The sequence below is a fragment of the Sapajus apella genome, unplaced genomic scaffold (genome assembly GCF_009761245.1).
Source record: "Sapajus apella isolate SASKATOON/1434 unplaced genomic scaffold, GSC_monkey_1.0 scaffold102, whole genome shotgun sequence".
NCBI lineage: Eukaryota > Metazoa > Chordata > Mammalia > Primates > Cebidae > Sapajus > Sapajus apella.
In genome coordinates, this window is record NW_022437042.1 from 3,586,760 (window position 1) to 3,607,016 (window position 20,257).

Genomic DNA, 20,257 nt, shown 5'->3' on the forward strand with positions numbered 1-20,257 from the left:
TCTGGGCTCTCCCCTGCGGAAGCTTTATTTTGGCCTGCCTGCCTGGAGGGCTGGACAGAGACGTGTTCTGCAAACTTTCTGCAAGGGCTTGGGGACTAGATTGGGTCTCGCTCCTCCTCTCCTCCTCCTGTCCCAAATAGGCATCTGCCAGACAGCTCAGCCTTTTCCTGCCGGCAGTCACTCCGCCCGGGGTGGGGGTGTATAAAGAAGCCACAAAGTGGAGCGCGGGTTCCCCACACCGCGCCTGACCAGGAGCGCGTCCCTGACTTTACGGCCACGCCCCGGCCGCGGCCGCGAGCCCTTGCCAGCAAGACTCTCTCTCTTCCCCTCTCTCCCTCCCTCCCTCCATCCATCCTGCTCTCTTCTTCCTCGATCTGTTTTCGCCTTTCCTTCTTTCCAGATGCGATGGATATAGAGACCTCAGTGACTGAAGCCAGAGAAGACGGTGAGAAGAAAGTACGGGACGAACGCGAGCACGGAGCAGGAGCAGAAAAAGAAAGTCACGTGTGCGCAGGGAGCTGCGGACCCCAAGATCAACGAGAACCAGAAGGGCAGCGGTGGTGGTCACCAGGAGCCCTGGCAGCAGCAGCCTGAGGAGTTGGCCCAGGACTCCTCCGCAGACGATCCGCGGCCTCAAGATCAGGAGCGCCTCTTCAGCCCCAGCATGTTCAGCAGGTTGCACCTGAAGGAGCCAGACAGCATTTTCTGACCTTCTCAATATGTTTGCTGGGTAAACAGCTGGCTCTGGGGGTGCCCAGTTCCCAGGACGCTAGGGCCGTTCTTGGGCGGCCTTTGGCCCTACCCCAGTCTCCTTCCCTCCCCTCCAGAGTCAAAAGTTACGTAGGGGGGTCAAGGTCACTGGCTATTTAGGGGTCCCAAGAGCACAGGGCTCAAGGACACAAGGCTAAGTTTCGGATTCCAGGCCGCTCTTGTGCTGTGGGGGTGGGGGCGATGCCTACTGGGCATCAAGGTATTTTTCCTGCAGTATAGAAACGAATCACTCTGGGAAACTTTGACCAGACTCCTGTTTTTGTAAATGTTTTATTGGAATCGCGATTGACATGGGGTGAGGAGAGTGAGTTGTACAGGGTTGGATATTCCCTTTCTTGAAAATGCGGACAATTTGGTTATTGTGGATTTTTTTCATTTGTCTTGATTTTTTAAAATATTTGCATTAAAAAATCTTAATCTTTGGGCTTGTGTGGTGACTCACTCCTGTAATCCCAGTGCTCTGGGACTCCAAGTCAGGAGGCTCACTTGAGTCCAGGCGTTCAAGACCAGCCTGAGCAATATGGTGAGACTCCATCTCTACAAAACATTTTTTTTTAATTAATTGGGCATATTTGCAGGCACCTGTAGTCCAAGCTACTCTGAAGGATCGCTTGAGCCCAGGAGTTCAATGCTTCAGTGAACTGTGATCATGCCATTGCCCTCTAGCCTGTGTGACAGACCTAGACCCTATCTGTAAAATTAGATACATAGATTAGATAGATAGATGATAGACAGAAAGATACATAGGTAGATAGATACATACATACATACATACATACCTACATAGGTAGAGACATCTTGAATCCTGAGTGTTTTAGTGCTCTCTTAAATTCTGCACACAGGCAGGTCATGGTGGCTCCCACCTGTAATCCCGGCACTTTGGGAGACTGAGGCGGGCGAATCACGAGGTCAGGAGTTCAAGACCAGCCTGGCCAACATAATGAAACCCTGTCTCTGCTAAAAATACAAAAACTAGCCAGGCATGGTGGTGGGTGCCTATAATCCCAGCTACTCAGGAGGTTGAGGCAGGAGAATCATTTCAACCCCGGAGGCGAAGGTAGTAGTGAGCTGAGATCACGCCACTGCACTCCAGCTGCTGCAACAGTGCCAGACTCTGTCTCAAAAAAAAAAAAAAAATCTGCACACAAAGGACAACCATCTCTACCTAATGCAAGCCTGGGGGTAGGTATCACAGAAAAATGTGATGGAGTGGCTGGGAGGATAGACATTTTCAATGTGTATGAAATGTTCACAGGTGTATTTCATTTCACCCACAATTCCAAATACTAAACTTTTGTTGTTTTCTTCCCCAGAAAGCAGCTGGCAATATGCATGGATGTGAGTGAAGCTGAAGTGCAAGCCAGTAAGCCTGATGAAAGCAACTGATCACAGTAGCCACTCTGAAACCAGCCTCAGTCCTTGGATACCTTTGTCCTACACATTCTCTAATTGGCCTGTTTTCGTTGCCTTTCTGTTTGTGAAGTGAGTTTTGAACTTTAGGGGGTGAAAAATAGGATACGTAAACCTTAGCTTATGGAAATTTCCCATTAACAGAGGGAATGTGCTTTCTAATGGAAAAATAAAATTAAGCAGAACTGAACTGATACTTCTATTTCCTGTACAAAATTAAGAATAAATAAAGTTCAATTCCTTCTAACAATGGTATCCTTTAGAGAACACTTTTATGTGGAATTATGTTGTGACTGAGTGTGATTGAGAAGTATGCCAATTAATGCACTCAAGAGCCAAGATGTGAGAAGTTTCAACTGTGTTTAAAATATTTAAACCAGGCTACTTTCTTAGCTAAATGACTGAATGTAGGCATTGGGGTAAGGGAATAAGTTACACACAGAGAGAGGACACTAAATGAGTAATTAATGTATGTTTAGTTTCACTGAGACTGATGGGGAGCACATAGCTTAAAAGTCCTCTTGGCTGGTGGTCCTGCTGTTGTGTTTAAGTGTCTGATGAAGCCATGTGGAACGTGGCATCCCTAAATTCTAATTTTCTGGAATACTTTGATTTGTAAGCCTGAATGCACTGCTAATATACTTGCATTACAGTGGGGGTGTGTGAGGGGGGCAGGTTTGCAAACTGGAAATTTCCCTAAAAATTAGAATAAACAAGAACTATTTTGAATAAGGTTCCACTCACCTTAGAAGACTGAAAGAGTTAATGAAGAACGTCATACACTCAAATACAAGTGCTTCTCAGCTTTCCAACCCATCCCATTGGGTTAGATGGCTGGCTAGACAGGGCTGGAGTTGAGTTTCCCCTCCCTGTGGTTGGTCAGGCTTTGGTGAAACCCAAGTTGGTTAGGCTCTGATAAAATAGTTGCCTCCCAGAGTAGTCCTTGGTTAGGGAAGGACTCTGCTTAATTTTTATCCAGAACTAACCCCCTATCTTTGGCATTCTGCTGAATTCAGGATTCAGTTTAATATGTCGCTATGCACAATGTCTGGATCATAATCAGCCTAGTGGAAGAACAGATTTGGTTATGGATACCTCAGAAGTCCAAGTCTCTATGTTAAACAAACAGTGCAAGAACCAATTTAATGCCTTTCAAAATTTCTTTCTGACTTGCTGTTGGAATTGCAGTTTTGATTTGGTGAGTAGGCCCATAGAATTAATTGATCATTCTTGGAAATATCTTCTGATTCAAATGAAGAAATAGGATAATCCTGGGTGTTTCCTGGGGTGTTGGGTTTGGGGAGCTGCGCCAGGGCCAGTCACATTGTGAGATGCCCCTCTCAGTCCTGACTTTCCCTCCTTCTTAACCAATATTTCAATCCTGTTAAGCCCCTTAAGGTGACCAACGGAGTTAAAAGGAAGGTAGGTGAGAGAGAAAAAGAAAAGACAGCCCTACTGCTTGACCTTGTGATGGGGGCTGTGGAAGGAGGTGTTAGAAACTCATTTGTATATGAACCTGAGTTCTGTTTCCTTTCTCCTATAAAGCCCAATTGACCACAGCCATCTTTTTGAGTCCCACTCAGTGGATGCCCTACTCCCATTACCACACAGCTCCCTCAAAGTGAACAGCAGCTCTGGGTTCAGTCATTCCCATGGGCTTCTCTCTCCGCTAGATTCCTCGGCTTCTTTCTCCACTTCTGATTTTAAAACATCTTTTGTTTCATCTTTTTTCCCCTTGTTCAAAAAAGAAATGGACAGAGATTCTTTTTTGCCTTCTACCTTGCTTCCATTTTTTTTTCTTAAAGGAAAATTCTTGGGCCTATGATAGGAAAAAGTCATGCTCCAAACATGCATATCTCATAGTAGCCCAAATTTTGTCTGGGTGCTGTGCTTGGGATGAGTTTAGGTAAATCAGCTATGGTGCGTATGCCTGAATGTCACCACTTCAATCTTCTGTGTCCCTTGATTGTGAAATCAAGAGTGTGTGTACGAGGCATCTTTTGTATTCCCAGAATCGAAAACACTGGCATTTAAATGTTAGGAATTCACACATTCACCTTAAGATCTATCCTTTGTCTGGCAATGGTGGCTCAGACCTGTAATTCCTGCAGTTTGGGAGGCTGAGGTAGGAATAGTGTTTGAGGCCAGGAGTTTGAGACCAGCCTGGGTAACAAAGTGAGACCCAGTCTTTACAAAAACATAATTTTGAAAATATTTACCCTTTGTATGGGGGGATCTAGCCCATTGGTGTGTAGTTGCAGTCAGGGTCCCTGCCCCACAGTTCTGTGCTGATATCTGAGAAGGCACAAGTGTGATATTGATTGAGGCAAACCAAAAGTTACATATTTCAAAATGAGTACTAATTGCATCATAGTACGCAAGCCTGTAGCCTGCTTTCTTAAAAATGTTAATTTAACACAAACACAGAACTGGCTTTTGCACTTGGGTTGTACTGTTGGTGGGCTGACTTTGCTTTGCAAAAAGATTGGGCGAAATCTTTTTGAGTCTAAGTCTCTCTTTTGAAACTTAGACTGAGTGGAAACTATTATCTGCAGCAGTATCTTTGACTATTTCCTCTGCCCCATGCATTAATTCTTCTGGAACCTGGAAGAACTAGATATGCATTAAAAATACTATATATGTCGGCGGGGCACAATGACTCACGTTCAAATGATCCCCAGAGGGTGGATCTCTTGAGCCCAGGAGTTCGAGACCAGCCTGGGCGACATGGTGATACCCCATCTCCACTAAAAGTACAAAAATCAACTGGGCACTGTGGCACATGCTTGTACTCCCAGCTACAAGGAAGGCTGACGTGGGAGGATCCCTTGAGCCTGGGAGGTGAAAGTTGCAGTGAGGTGAGATAGGGCCACTGCACTCCAGGCTGGATGACAGAGTGAAACCCCGTCTCAAAAAAAAAAAAAAAAGAAAAAAGTATATACATGTCTCTTGAAGAGTCCATCAATTATAGGAAAGGGTTTTCACTATTCCTTTCCTGAGCATGAAAAAACTGTTCTATTAGTGTGTGTCAAATTGAATGTTGGTGTTGACTGCAGGATTTCTGTAGAGTTGTTGTCTGGCTTTCAATCTCAATTTAGCAAAAGCATGTGCTCAACTGTGGACACAGGTTAGAAGAGGTCAGAACTCAGTCTAATGGTGACCTGTGGCTTAGATCCTATAGTTCTGTTTTTGAGGGTACTTACAGCATTGAGGAAGTCGACGTTTAAAAAGGACAGGTGGTAACATTGGGAAATAATAAATGTTGGTTTCAAAAGTATCTGGTGAGGATGGCAATGGACATGCACAGGTGCATTCCTAGATGTTCCCCGCTCCTGCTAGATGCTGGGGCCTCTGGGTAGTAATAACCTCCTCTCTGTATGGAAGTCCTACATTACATGCAACTGCTTTGCTGACGTTTCATATCCGCAACTGTGAAGGTTGCAGAGTGAAATAGTGGACAATACAGCAAAAAAAGCATGCTTTCCTAAGAAAACAGAGCCTCACTTTATACGAGGAACATGTAAGTGCTATGAAACTGGACTTTGATTTAACCCCCATGAGAGGAAATTCTGATGGAATCATGGCACTTATCTTAGCAATCACTTCATAGTGTAACCTTGGGGCTCCCAATTAAGCACTTTTAATAGCAAACGAGAAGTCTTGCATTGCTAGAGATGGCTCAAAAACAAAGGCTGTATTGAGAAGAACTTAATGCTTTTTAAAAAGTGGGCCTGGCCTCCTTCACCCTCCCATTGTTCTTTTCTTTGTTTTCTACTCTGGCAGTTGCACAGGAAGAAGACAGCATGAACAAATGGCTGCCTTTTCCAGTGAATCATGAGTCTGGATCACTGCTCAGGGGACGATCTCCTTGCTTCGAGTGCCAGTAACCCAAAGTCTCCCTTTCTATTTTTAATTAGCCGGAATTGGGGATCTCTTATGGATGAAGAGAGCAACAAAATACATTGGACCGCGTGATTGTCTGTTTTGAGTTGGAGAATATGTAGTAATATGCCTTCTGGGCTGGGGATGGGGGAGAAAGGGAGAACAGCCTCATTCTGGCTTTGGTGGAGTCTCCCCTCATGACTCTTCTGAAGCAGCAGGACCTTTGGGCCACAATGGCTCTTATTCCCCTGTGCCCCCCCAAAAAGTGAGGGCAGTGGACAGAATTTGGAGCATGCTGGATGAATGTGTACCTGCCACCTTCCTATAAATATTGAGTAGCCGCTTAGGAAGCTTCCCCTACAGTCCAAAGTTGGGCCTGAATGTTCCTATTAGAACAGATGGAGCTCTACTCTGTCTGAAAACACAGTTCTCTCACTAGGGACTCACCCACCTCATCTTTCATATGTGTGTGGTCCCAAAGGGTAAGAGTGAGGATGGAGTGATGGAGAGCAGAGGAGAAAACGTGTGGATCAGTAAACACATCACGAGTACCTGGAGGACTTCTCTGAAGTGCAGGGTCCGTTCATGCTGACTCAGGGAGGTCACCTCATGAAAAGAGGCCTCCTCACCATTCTGTTTCAATGTCATTCCCTTAGAAATACGCATCCATGCATTATTAACCCCATTTGACACACACACACACACTCTCTCTCTCTCTCTCTCTCACACACACACACACACACACACACACACACAAATGGGGCACTGACTTTGTGTATTCAATTTATTTAGCAGGCATTTGGTGAACTGCTCTTGACATTGTGCTCTTCACAATTAGAATCTGCCAGAAAAACAGTTTGGAAACTGTCATGAAGACCGTACCTTAGAGAAGGGGACTACAAAATGACAGCTGATGACAGGGGATCATTCCAGGCCAACTGGGGCCAGGCCAAAGGAAGGCTACAGCAGAGGAGGCATGGGTGGTGTAGGCAGCCTGGGCAGTGGTGGCTCCAGATGAGCCCATCTCCAATAGGGCTCTGGATCAAGCATGACATGATAAGGCCCATCCAAGATTATTCCTACCCTGTGGCCCAGGGGGACAGGGCCGCTGCCATGTTATTTCTGAATATTAATTAATGCCCCCTGACAGCTCTTCTACTTTTACTTTTAGTTTTTTTAACCACCTCTTTTTAAAGCAAAACTTCAGTCAGAGGTTTTACAAAGGGAACAGTTTAGTATATTGAGCAATTAATATCATAAGAAAAACAACCCACAACACATAACTCTGTGCTATTGACATTTTAAACTCTACCCAGAGAAGCTATTTCCTTATTGGTAATCTATTTCAGGAAAGTTAATGCTGTATCCCCTGCCCTGCAGTTCTGTTTTGGACTATGCTTATAGCTTTGTCTCTTTCCTCCCATTTTTAATATTCTTTAAGGGTGTTTTCCCAGCTCCTGGATATGAGTCTTGTGGACACATGTCACTCAGTACCTGCTGTTAACGCTGTGCTTGGTATTAGGATGAAGAAATGTCTGTATCCTGACAGTGGACCAAACGGGTGTCCAGCTGCCTCTACTGCCTCTTCATTAGGTATAGTGTCATCCTGGTTGGGGGATTAGTTCAGCAAGTTATAAGATGGGCACCATTTAAAGTTATACAGAGAAGAATGCCCCTACCCCATGTGAAGAGCGCATCTTCAGTCTGAGGTAACTAAATCAATAGGAATAGGCTAGATTTTTAATCAGGTTTCCTCAAGGATGTCTAAGGGGTCATTCATCCTCTGAAAACTCTTGAGAGTGAACAAGATGGCCTGAAAAAAAGGCCTTGTTATAGGGGACCCAGAGAGTTTGTGGCTTATCTACCTAGGACAAAAGAGTCCTGATGCTGTGACTATCAACTTGCTATTTTAGCTGCAGAGTTGAGGAAAATTGGGCCAAACTAGGTCTAAATTCACTAAAAGTCACCTGCACCAGTTCTGCAGCTCCTTTCCATCACTGCACTCACAAAAACTGCAGAGCGAGGCTCATATCCTCATCCTGGATTTTGTTTTGTTTTGGAAAATTCTCTTAAAACTTAACTCATGTTGGTAATCTTTAGATCCCATGACCTACAAACTAATCATCACTGCCTGAGAAAGTGAAAAAGTATTTCAAATTAGCACAGGTAAGAATTTGGTCTAAATTGAGCATGCCCCTCTCCCACCAAACAAATTTCATAAACGCACCTTTTTAGACAGTCCTACCAAAAAAATTCCTTAGTTGTTACAAATTCCTCAAGAGAATATTCCCTTATAAAGTTCAATTTGTGCCATATCTTCACGGTATATATTTGAGTGTAGCAATTCTTCAACCTTTTCACCCTTCTCAGGTGAGTGGAACCTTATTCAAAATTGTTCGTCTCTGTTCCAATTTTTTACACAAATTTTCAGTTTGCAAATATGTTTCCCCCTCACCCCTATTGTAATGTGAGTATATTAGCAGTGTTTTCATATTGACACATAGAAGTATTCCAGAATATTAAAATTTAGGGCTGCCACTTTCTACATGGCGTCATCAGACACTTTAAAACCACAGCAGGACCACCGGGCACTTGGACTTTTAAGCTCTCTATTTCCCATCAGTCTCAGTGAAACTAAACATACATTAATCACTCATATACTGTTGTCTCTGTGTGTGACTTATTCCGTTACCTCAATGCCTGAATATTTATACAATCACTCGCTGATCTAAGAACTTAGCCTGGTTTAAATATTTTAAATACAGTTGAACCTTCTCACATCCTATCACTTTGGTGCATTAATTTGCATACTACTAAGTCAGACACAGTCCTAACATAACTCCCTACAGAAGAAGTGTTCTCTAAAGGATACCATTGTTAGAGGGAATCAAACTTTGTTTATTCTTAATTTTGTACAGGAAATAGAAGTAGCAGTTTGGGTATGTTTAGTTTTATTTTTCTATTAGAAATCATATTCCCTCTGGTAATGGGAAATTTCCATAAGCTGGGTTGTTTTTTTTTTTAAATATCATTTGTCACCCCCTAAAGTTCAGAACTCACTTCGGAAACATAGAAAAGGCAACAAAAACAGGCCAATTTGAGAATGTGTAGGACAAAGATATCCAAGGACTGAAGTGGCTACTCGGACCAATTACTTTGATCAATTGCTTTCATCAGGCTTACTGGCTTCCACTTTGGCTTCACTCACATCCATGCATATTGTAAGCTCCTTTCTGCAGGAGAAAACCACAAAAGTTCAGTATTTGAGCTATTTCAGACTTGTGGATGAAATGAAATACACCTGTGAACATTTCATACTTGTTTGAAAATGTCTATCCTCCCAACCTCTCCCGCATATTTTCCTGTGATGCCTAGCCCCTGGATTGCCTTGGGGATGACTGTCCTTGGTGTGCAGAATTTAAGAGAGCGCTAAGACACTCACGAGTCAAGCTCTCTCTCTCTCTCTCTCTCATTTTAGAGATAAGTTCTAGCTCTTTTGTCGGGGCTGGAGCGAGTTGGCACGATCAAGGTTCACTGTACTCACGAACACCTGGGCTCAAGCGATCCTTCGGAGTGTTATAACCGAGCGAGTTTAAACAGAAGCGCCATGCACTGAGTTTGTTGAGAGTCCACCTTTATGCCGGCGCCTGAGAGTCAGCTAGTGCTCAAACCTCTCCGCCAAGAACAAAGCGCGGTCCACATTTTTACACCCGTTTAGGGTCAGGGGGCAATAAGCAGATTATTACAGAAGCAGAAGGAGCAGGTTAGGGGAGAAGGGGGTCCTAACAAAAAGTTCTACTTAAAATTGTTTTTTTACTCAGGATGTGGAGTTGCAGTTACAGAGTTACAGACACAGGATGTACAGGGCCGGTGGGCCCTGTTTCTCAGAAAATTGGTTAAAAAGATTCCAGGTGTCTCAGTCCACAAGCTTTCGGAAAAGAATGCCCTACATAACTCAGGGTAGGCAAACAGCTCAGGGTGAGCAAAATGGAGTTGGCAGGATTGTTTAAAATGAATACATGATAGCCAAGCTCAAGCTAGGGTATTTCAGGAGTAGCTGGGACTACAGGTGTGTGCCACCAGGCCTGTCTAATTTTTACAATTTTTCTGTAGCAATAAAGTGTCACTATATTGCTCAGGCTGGTCTGGACTGCCTGGATTCAAGTGATCCTCCTGCCTCAGGCTCCCAAGGTGCTGGAATTACAGGCGTGAACCACTGAACCAGCCGGAAGATTGTTAATTTTTAAGTCATTATTTTAAAAATCAAGTCGAATGAAAAATATCAACAAGAACCAAAATATTCAAATGTTCAATAAAGGCAAGATCCAACCCTGTATGACTCATCTCCTCACCTCGATGTCAATCGCGATTCCAATAAAACATTTACAAAAACAGGAATCTGAGTAAAGTTTCCTGGCTCGATTCGTTTCTATATTGTGGGAAAAATACCTTAATGTCCAGAAGGCCCCACCCCACAGCTCAAGAGCAGACCTACTCAAGTGGCCTTGGACCCCCGACAAAGCTTTCGACTCTGGAGGGGAGGGAAAGAGACTGGGGCAGAGCCAAAAGCGTCCCGGGAGGAGCCCTAGCGTCCTGGGAACTGGGCACGTCCAGAGCAAGCTGCTTACCCAGCGAACGCGTCGGGATAGTGAGAGCGTTGGAGAATGCTGTCTAGCTCCTTCAAGTGCAACCCGCTGAACCCACTGGTGCCAAAGAGATGCTGCTGATCTTGGGGTTGCGGATTGTCCGCAGAAGAGTCATGGGCCGACTTCTGGTCGCCACCACCGCTCTTCTAGTTCTACTCGAAAATGGGGTCCGCAGCTCCCGCGCAGTCGTAACTTTCTTCTTCTGCTACTGCTCCCTGCTCGGGTTCCGAATGTATTTTCTTACCGTCTTCTCCCGCTGCAATCACCGAGGTCCCTATAGCCTTCGCATCTGGAAAGAAGGAAAGGCAAAGAGGAAGGATGAAACATCGCAAAAGACAGAAGAGAGGAGAGAGAGAGAGAGGACGGGGGGGGGGCGGGGGAGAGAGAGAGAATATTAGGGCACTTGGTGCTGACACAGGGCGTTCTAAACTGGTGGCGGCCACCTCTGACGGAGGCCCCAGAGCGACTGCAACAAAAGAAGCCCGAGTACACTCGGGTGAGAGGCTCCCTCCCTCCCTCCCTCCCTAATAATGCAAGAACTGTGGTCCCCAGCCCGGTGGAGGCAGCAGGGGCGAGCGATTCCGCGGCGGCCCGTAACTGACTGGCCGAGGGCCCCCAGCAGGAGGAGGAGAAAGGCGAGCAGGTGCGGCTGCTGTCTTCGTCCCCAACCGACCGCCAGCTGCAGCTTAAGAAGCCCTTCAGGCAGGGAGGTTGAATCCGGGGAGCATCGGACATTACGATATGCCCGATCTGAATCCGAGCTACAAATGCCCGATATCATGAGACTGATCACCAAAGATCTCTCCGAACCCTACTTCGTTTATACCTATAGATATTTTATCCACAACTGGCCACAGTTGTGCTTCTTGGCCATGGTAAGGGAAGGAGTGTGTAGGGTGCCATGGTTTGCAAGTTGGATATGCACAAAAAGATGTTCCGCCGAGGTTATATAGCCATGTTAGCCATGGATTCCAAATACAGGAGAAAGGGCCTTGGTACTAACTTGATTAAGAAAGCCATATACGCCATGGTTGAGGGAGACTGATGAGATTGTTTTGGAAACCTAAATAGCAAATAAGTCCGCATTGAAACTTTATGAAAATTCTTGGTTTTGTTCGAGATGAGAGGCTGTTCAGATACTATTTAAATGGAGTTGATGCCCTGAGACTTAAACCTTGGCTGCGTTGAGAAACTGACATCAAAGAACAACTATCAACCACACAGAATCGACCTCTGCAGACAATGCAATTTGTACAGAATTGCTTTGCAGGTGGGTTTAGTAATTTCCATACAGCTCTTATCTGTCAGTGTCTCGTTGAGTGTTGCACAATATTTGTTGCAGTTTGGAATGGTGCATGTGTTCTGAATTAAAAGATTGTTTTAAACTTCAGGAGTTCTTTTGGTACTAACAAGATGTGCCAGTTGAGGGCCGGGCACGGTGGCTCACGCCTGTAGTTCCAGCACTTTGGAAAGCTAAGGCAGGTGGATCGCCTGAAATCAGGAATTCGAGACCAGCCTGACCAACATGGTGAAACCCTGTCTCTACTTAATATACAAAAATTAGCCGGGTGTGGTGGTGGGCGCCTGTAATCCCAGCTACTTGGTAGGCTGAGGCAAGAGAATCCCTTGAACCCAGGAGGCAGAGGTTGCAGAGAGCCGAAATCCTGCCATTGCACGCCAGCCTAGGCAACAAGAGACAGACTCCATCTCAAAAAAAAAAAAAAAAAAGATGTGCCAGTTGATATCCAAGATTTATATGTTCATTTGCAAAGTTGGCTGACAATGTTATTTACACAGCGATCATTTTATCACAGAACCAGTAAGTGAAACATACTGACACACAAAACCTAGTGTGCCCTAGTTTTCTGAAGGGGCTCAGAAAAACGCTTCAGTCTTACGTTTTATTTTTTCAATATTAAATTTTCCATTCTTGAATATTGGTACCTCAGTGATTAGTGAATGAAAAAAACATAGGGTGGGCTATGTCTTACAATGAGTAAAGGCAACGATTAAATTTTGTCTGCCAGTGCCTGTGTAGATAAGTATATTTGTCTTCATCTCTAGCTTTTGAATACATGCTTTCTTTTACTTTTGTCTAAGGTCTTTGCAAGCAAACTTTTGTTTTCATTTAGATTCTAAATTTGCTAATAAATTATTTCAGATTTTTATAATTTGGATACTTTTCTTTCAGGTGAATGACAGAGTGGTTTACTTTAGAAGTCAATTTTTCCTTACAGTAACAAGTTGAATCTACTTGGAAAATTGAGAAATGGCTCAAAAGGGATAAGAAAAGTTCATGGAGCTGGGCATTGCTGGGTCTTAGATGCACTTTTTCTTTTGAGAGTAAGGGAAGTTTTGGAAAAGAATAGAAAATTAGTGTAAATTGATATGATTTTATTTAATCAAAATTACTGCTGATCAAAATTACTGTTGTGATGTGACAAACACTTTTTTTTTTTTTTTTCCCGGAGGAGTTTTGCTCTTGTTGCCCAGGCTGCAGTGCAATGCCACAATCTCGGCTCACCGCAACCTCTGCCTCCTGGGTTCAAGCGATCCTCCTGTCTCAGCCTCTGATTCTCCTGCCTCAGCCTCTGGAGTAGCTGAGATTACAGGCATGCGCTACCATGCTGGCTAATAACGTATTTTTATTAGAGACGAGGTTTCACCATATTGGTCAGGCTGGTCTTGAACTGCGATCTCAGGTGATCCACCCACCTCGGCCTCCCAAAGTGCTGGGATTACAAGCAGGTGTGAGCCACTGCATCCAGCTAAGAACAGCTTTTACAAAGTAGCTACATTTGTTTTTCCCATTTGATTTGAATTCACTTTGCTTTTATTATTTAAAATGCTTCACTTTAGGTTCGTGCTCTTGGAAATAAATTTCAAGGTGCATTGTATCCATTTTAAGCTGATTTATTTTATTTTCACTTGTATTAGCAAATTCTTGGTGGAGCTTTGCTTTTCTTCTTCCAGAAAAACAAAAGGGGGAAATGAAAATCTTTCTGGGAATGAGCTCTATGATTTTTCTTAACCGCCACCATATTTATTAGTTATATTGTGTTTTGGCCAATCAGTGCAATGTAACAAATTTTAAAGTTAATTGCTTTCAGCAGAATCAGTAAAGCTGTAATAGATAATTTATTTAACTGGAAAACCTAGTAGGTACCCATAAGAAAAAAGATTCATTCCCTGTGAAAAATGTTTGTAGGAATCTGTTGTTGTTGTTGCTGTTGTTGTTATTTGAATATGCTCTATGACTGCTCTAGGGTTTGGTTTGGAATATATTTTGTGGCTCTAATTACTGTATTTAAAAAAACCCTACCTCCACTAACAGTTGGTAAAGGCCCATTTTTAGGAAAGTTTGTTGCTTTTTTTTATTTTTTAAAGGAAAGCTGCTCTTTGCTCAGTATAGTGTTTTGAAAGTGAACATGGTAAAAAATACTTTAAAAATAAAGATACACAATTTATATTTGAAAATAAAAACTTTCTGCTGGTGGGATTATTTATAGTTTCTTATTTTTAAAGGAAACTTTCAATTTTATATTGCTCTTGAAGGTCTAATGGGCAGAAAACCTATTATAATAAAAATATGGTAACCACACAGCACTCAGCTTTTCAGTATGTTTTTGGTCAAACTTCATTTAGACACTAGCATTTAGAAGAACATCAGCCACAGTGATGTTTCTGTTATTTATTATGAAGGAAATTGAACTAAAACATATTTATGTCATCAAATTTTATTTCACCCCTTTATATTTGACTTGCTGATTGATATATAATGGTTGATGAACATATATTTGCTTGAATCACTAATGGGGATGGTTGTAAAGTAGGTAGATGGTAGGTCATTGGTTCAACCACTTTTGTGTTTTTGCCAGATTGTCAATGAAACCATATACTGACTTTTTTCTCCAAAATTGCCGAATTGACTGAAGTGATTGACTGGGTGTTTGTAAACATGACGTTAACTGTGTTTCTAAAAAGTCAGATGGTTGCCATACCGTCTGGTGTATGTTGAATGTCAGTATATGCCTTATGTCTTTAATTGAGTATGCAAATTTTTTTACTTAAGTAGATTAAAATTTTAACCTCTAGCATGATAAGCCAGCACCAACACTGAAAGATTACATTCAGCTTCAAGTAGCATCAAACATTACTTTTTGATAATAGGTTTTTCTTTTTCTTTTTCTTTTTCTTTTTTTGAGACGGAGTTTCACTCATGTTACCCAGGCTGGAGTGCAATGGCGCGATCTCGGCTCACCGCAACCTCCGCCTCCTGGGTTCAGGCAATTCTCCTGCCTCAGCCTCCTGAGTAGCTGGGATTACAGGCATGCGCCACCATGCCCAGCTAATTTTTTGTATTTTTAGTAGAGACGGGGTTTCACCATGTTGACCGGGATGGTCTCAATCTCTTGACCTCGTGATCCACCCGCCTCGGCCTCCCAATTATTTTTCTTATATAAGCTTAAAACAATTCTATTTGAAATTCATAGCATGGGTTCACTTGGCTAAAACTGAGCAAAACTGGTATAACTTTCTTGCTTGAGGCAAATTTGAGACCAGCCTGGGCAACATAGCAATACCTCACTTCTTAAAAAAGAAGTATCCAGGTGTGGTGACTGAGGCAGGAGAACAGCATGAGCCCAGGAGTTGGAGGCTGCATGACTATGATCAATCCACTGTGCTCCAGCCTGGATGACAGTCTGAGACCCTCTCTCAGAAACAAAGTAAAATAAAGAAAAGTGAAGAGAAAACTTTCCAATATGACAATAGAAATTTCCTAAACTGAAAAGCAAAGAGAAAAAATAATGAAAGAAAAACCAAACAAAATATCAAGGAACTATGGATAATTACCAAGGTGTAACATGTGCATAATGGGAGAAGAGAGAAAGAAATGAAAGACATAATTAATGTAATAACAGCACAGAATTTTCCAAAGTTAATGTCTGAGACCAAACCACAGACCCAAGAAGGCCTAATAACATCCAACAAGATAAATACCAAAAAAATCTACATTTAAGCATATCATATTCAAACTTCAGAAAATCAAAGACAAAGAGAACTCCTGAAAGAAGACAGATGAAAACAATACCTTACCTATAGAGGAACAAGAAGAGGTGTTCAAAGAAAAACAACAACCTAGAATTCTGCATCCAGTGAAATTACCCTTCAAGAGAAGGAGAAATATACACTTACTCAGACAAACAAAATTGGGAGAAATTGTCACCAGTATAACTGCCTGGCAATAAATGTTAAAAGTTTTTCAAAGAATAGAAAAATAATACAGGCCAGAAATTCCAATTTACATGAAGAAGAGCATTAGAGAAATCATCAATGAAGGTAAAATAAATCTCTCATTTTTCTTATATTAAATTGATCTGACAGATAACAGTGTTCAGAGTAATTATAGCAAAATTATGTTCAGTGATTATAGTTTACGGATAAGTGAAATGAACGACAGCAATGTTATAAAGGACAACAATGTTATAAGGAAGGAATCGGGAATACTGAGTTATAAAATAGTTGTGCTATCCATGTAATGATATAGTGTTATTTGAAAGTGAACTTACATTAGTAGTAAATGTATATTGCGAACACTAGGGCAATACTAAAAATATTTTAAAAGTATAATTAGCCATGCGTGGTGCTGTGTATCTGTACTCACAGCTACTCAGGAGGCAGAGGCAGGAAGATTGCAGGTCAAGGCTGCAGTGAGCTATGACTGTGCCACTACACTCCAGCCTGAGTGACAGAGTGAAACCTTGCCTTTAAAAAAGAAGAAGAGTCAAAGAACACACACACACACACACACACACACACACACACCATTAAATAAAATTTTAAAAAAGAAGTGTAACTGATATACTAAGAGAGGAGAGGAAATGGAATCATAATTAAAAGCTCAGTTACAACCAAAGAAGGCAGAAAGAGAGTAGAAGACAAAATAGAAACCAAGAACAATAGAAAATAGTTACAAATATGGTAGACAGGAATCCAGAGATATCAATAATCATTTTAATTGTGAATGATCTAAATACACCAACCGAGAGACAGAAACTTCATGCTATGAACATGAAGAGGAAAAAAAAGGCAAAAACTCTGAGTGGATAAAAATACAAGATCCAACTCTATATTGTCTTGAGAAACCCATATTAAATATATATGTATATAAACAGACCAGGTGTGGTAGTTAACAACTGTAATTTCAGAACTTTGGGAGGCCAAAGCAGGCAGATTGCCTGAGCTCAAGAGTTCAAGATTAGCCTGAGAAACACGGCAAAACACTTGGGTAATATAAAAATTGGCCAGGCAGGGTGGCCTGTGCCTGTAGTCCCAGCAACTCAGGAGGCCGAGGTGGGAGGCTCACCTGACCCCAGGGAGGTTGAGGTTGCAATGAGCCGTAATCATGCCACTGCACACCTGCCTGGGCAGCAGAGTGAGACCCTGTCTCATAAACAAATAAACAAACAAACAAATAAAATAAAATATAAAGACATGGATCAAAAGGAAAAGGAAAAGGATAGTTTTGATTTGGAGACAGGAGAGGTTTTCAAAATTTTGCCAAGGGAACAAAGGAGGTTTTTTTGTTTTTTTTTTTTTCGTTTGTTTGTTTTTTTAGGGATGGAGAAAGACTATGCTATAGTAGCACTAATCAAAAGAAAGCTGGGCCAGGTGTGGTGGCTTACACCTGTAATCCCAGCACTTTGGGAGTCAAAATCGGGCAGATCGATGGAGGCCAGGAGTTCTAGACCAGCCTGGCTAACATGGTGAAACCTCCATGTCTACTAAAAATACAAAAATTAGCCAGGTGTGGTCACGCACACCTGTAGTCTCAGCTACTTGGGAGGTTGAGGCCTGAGAATCCTTTGAACCCGGGATGCAGAGGTTGCAGTGAGCTGAGACAGCACCACTGCATTCCAGCTTGGGCTAAGGAGTAAGACTGTCTTAAAAAAAAATGGAAAGAAAGCTGGAGTAGCTATATTAATTTCAGACAAAGCAAACCTTGAAGTAAGGAAAATTAGCAGGGATAAAGAGGGCGCGTGGAAAGGACACTGCTGTTCTTCCTCAAGGACAGAAGGCTAAGTAAGGGGCTCAAGGCTCCTAGCTCAAGGCCACTCTTGAACTGTGGGATGGGGCGATTCCTAGGGGTCATCAATATATTTTCCATGAAGTATAGAAATGAACCAAGTGAAATGTTTGCATTAAAAATTATTAATATTCAGGCTGGTGCAGTGGCTCATGCCTGTAATCCTAGCGTTCTGGAGGCTGTCAGGAGGATCACTTGAGTCCAGGCATTCAAGACCAGCCTGAGCAATATAGTGACATTTCATCTGTACAAAAATGTTGTAAAATTAGGTGGGCATGTTAGCAGCATGCACCCATAGTCCTAAATACTCTATAGGATTGCTTGCGCCTAGAGTTCAAGGCTTCAGTGAACCATGATTGGGCCACTGCCCTCCAGCCTGTGGGACAGAGTTAGATCCTGTCTCTAAAATTAGATGCATAGATTAGATAAATAGATGATTGATTGATGGATGGATGGATAGATAGATAGATGGAGATATCTTGAATCCTGAGTGTTTTAGCCCTCTCTTAAATTCTGCACACAAAGGACAACCATCCCTGCCTAATGCAAACCTGGCGCTAGGTATCACAGAAAAATGTGCTGGAGTGGTTGTGAGGATAGACATTTTCAAACAGGTATGAAATGTTTATACGTGTATTTCATTTCATTCACAATTCCAAATACTGAATTTTTGTGGTTTTCTTCCCCAGAAAGGAGCTTGCAATATACATGAATGTGAGTGAAGCTGAAGTGGAAGCCAGTAAGCCTGATGAAAGCAATTGATCACAGTAGCCACTCTGAAACCTGCTTCAATTGGCCTGTTTTTGTTGCCTTTCCTATGTTTGCCAAGTGAGTTTTGAACTTTAGGGGGTGAAAAAATGGGATATGTAAATCAGCATATGGAAATTTCCCATTGCCAGATGGAATAAGCTTTCTAATGGAAAAATAAAATGAAACAGAACTAAACTGTTACTTCTATTTCCTGTAGAAAATTAAGTACAAATGAAGTTCAATTCCTTCTAACAATGGTATCCTTCAGAGAACACTTCCATATGGAGTTATTTTGGAAGTGAGTCTGACTTGAGGAGTATGCAAATTAATGCACCAAGGAGCTAGGATGTGAGAAGGCTCAACTGTATTTAAAATATTTAAACCAGGCTACCTTCTTAGCTAAATGACTGCATTTATAAATATTCAGACATTGGGGTAAGGGAATAAGTTACACACAGAAAGAATACAGTATATGAGTAATTAATATTCATTTAGATTCACTGAAACTGATGGAGAGGAGATAGCTTAAAAATCAAAGTGCCTGGTGGTCCTACTATTGCTTTCAAGGGTCTGATGAAACCATGTAGAAAGTGGCAGCCCAATATTTTGATTTTTTCAAATGCTTTGATTTGTAAGCCTGAATACACTGCTAATATACTTGCATTACAGTGGGGGTTGGGGGAGGCAGGTTTGTAAACTGGAAATTTGTTTAAAAATCTCCCCCACCCACCAAGTTGTCCTTAAAAATTCTGCTCCCCGAATGCTCGAATGCTCGGGGAGACTGATTTGAGTAACAATAAAACTCTGTTCTCCAGCAAAAAAAAAAAAAAAAAAAAAGGAATAAAAAACAATTTTGAATAAGTTTTCACTCACGTAATTAGGGTGAAAAGGTTAATGAACAATTGCATACACTCAAACATATACCTTGAAGATATGGCACAAATGGAGCTTTATGAGGGAATATTCTCTTTAGTAATTTCTAACAACTAAGGATTTTTTTGTTGGTGTTACTGTTCTAAACTGGTGGGTTTTATGAAATTTGTTTGGTGGTGGAGTGGGGCACGCTCAATTTAGACCAGATTCTTACCTGTGCTAATTTGAAATGCTTTTTCATTTTCCCAGGCAGTGATGATTAATTTGAAGGTCATGAGATCAAAAAATTACTAAGATTACTTAAGTTTTATTAACAGTATATTTTCAAATCGAAAAGAAAAATTAGGATGAGGTTATAAGCCTTGCTCTGCAGTTTGTGTGACTGCAGCAATGGGCCTCCCATGACCAAGCCTTTTTTTTCAGACCATCTTTTTCACTCTCAAGAGTTTTCAGAGAATGAAGGCCAGCCCAGTGGCTCTTGTCTGTAATTCCAGCAATTTGGGAGGCTGAGGCAGGCAGATGACTTAAGGCCAGGAGTTCCAGACCAGCCTGAAACCCCACGGTGAAAATACAAAACTCAGCCAGACGTGGTGGTGCACCACTGTAGTCCCAGCTACTAGGGAGCCTGAAGCAGGTGGATTGCTTCAACCCAAGGAGCAGAGGTTGCAGTGAGCCGAGATCATGCCACTGCACTCCAACCTGGGTGACAGAGCAAGACCGTGTCTCAAAAAAAAAAAAAAAAAAAAAAAAAAAGGGCTTTCAGAGGATGCATGTCCTCTTAGACATGCTTGAGGAAACCTGATTAAAAATCCAACCTGCTCCTATTGCTGTAGTTTCT

At 42.2% G+C, this 20,257-nt stretch overlaps 1 long non-coding RNA gene and 1 pseudogene across 1 annotated transcript; both read left to right on the forward strand.

The window, feature by feature from the left end:
* The first annotated feature begins 221 nt into the window (after positions 1 to 221).
* On the forward strand, positions 222 to 2,433 carry LOC116536624. The gene is made up of 2 exons (XR_004262728.1): positions 222 to 730; positions 2,085 to 2,433. It is a non-coding gene; the product is annotated as an uncharacterized LOC116536624 (long non-coding RNA).
* Positions 2,434 to 10,780: 8,347 nt separating this feature from the next.
* Positions 10,781 to 11,897, forward strand: LOC116536575 (annotated as a pseudogene).
* Positions 11,898 to 20,257: the final 8,360 nt, after the last annotated feature.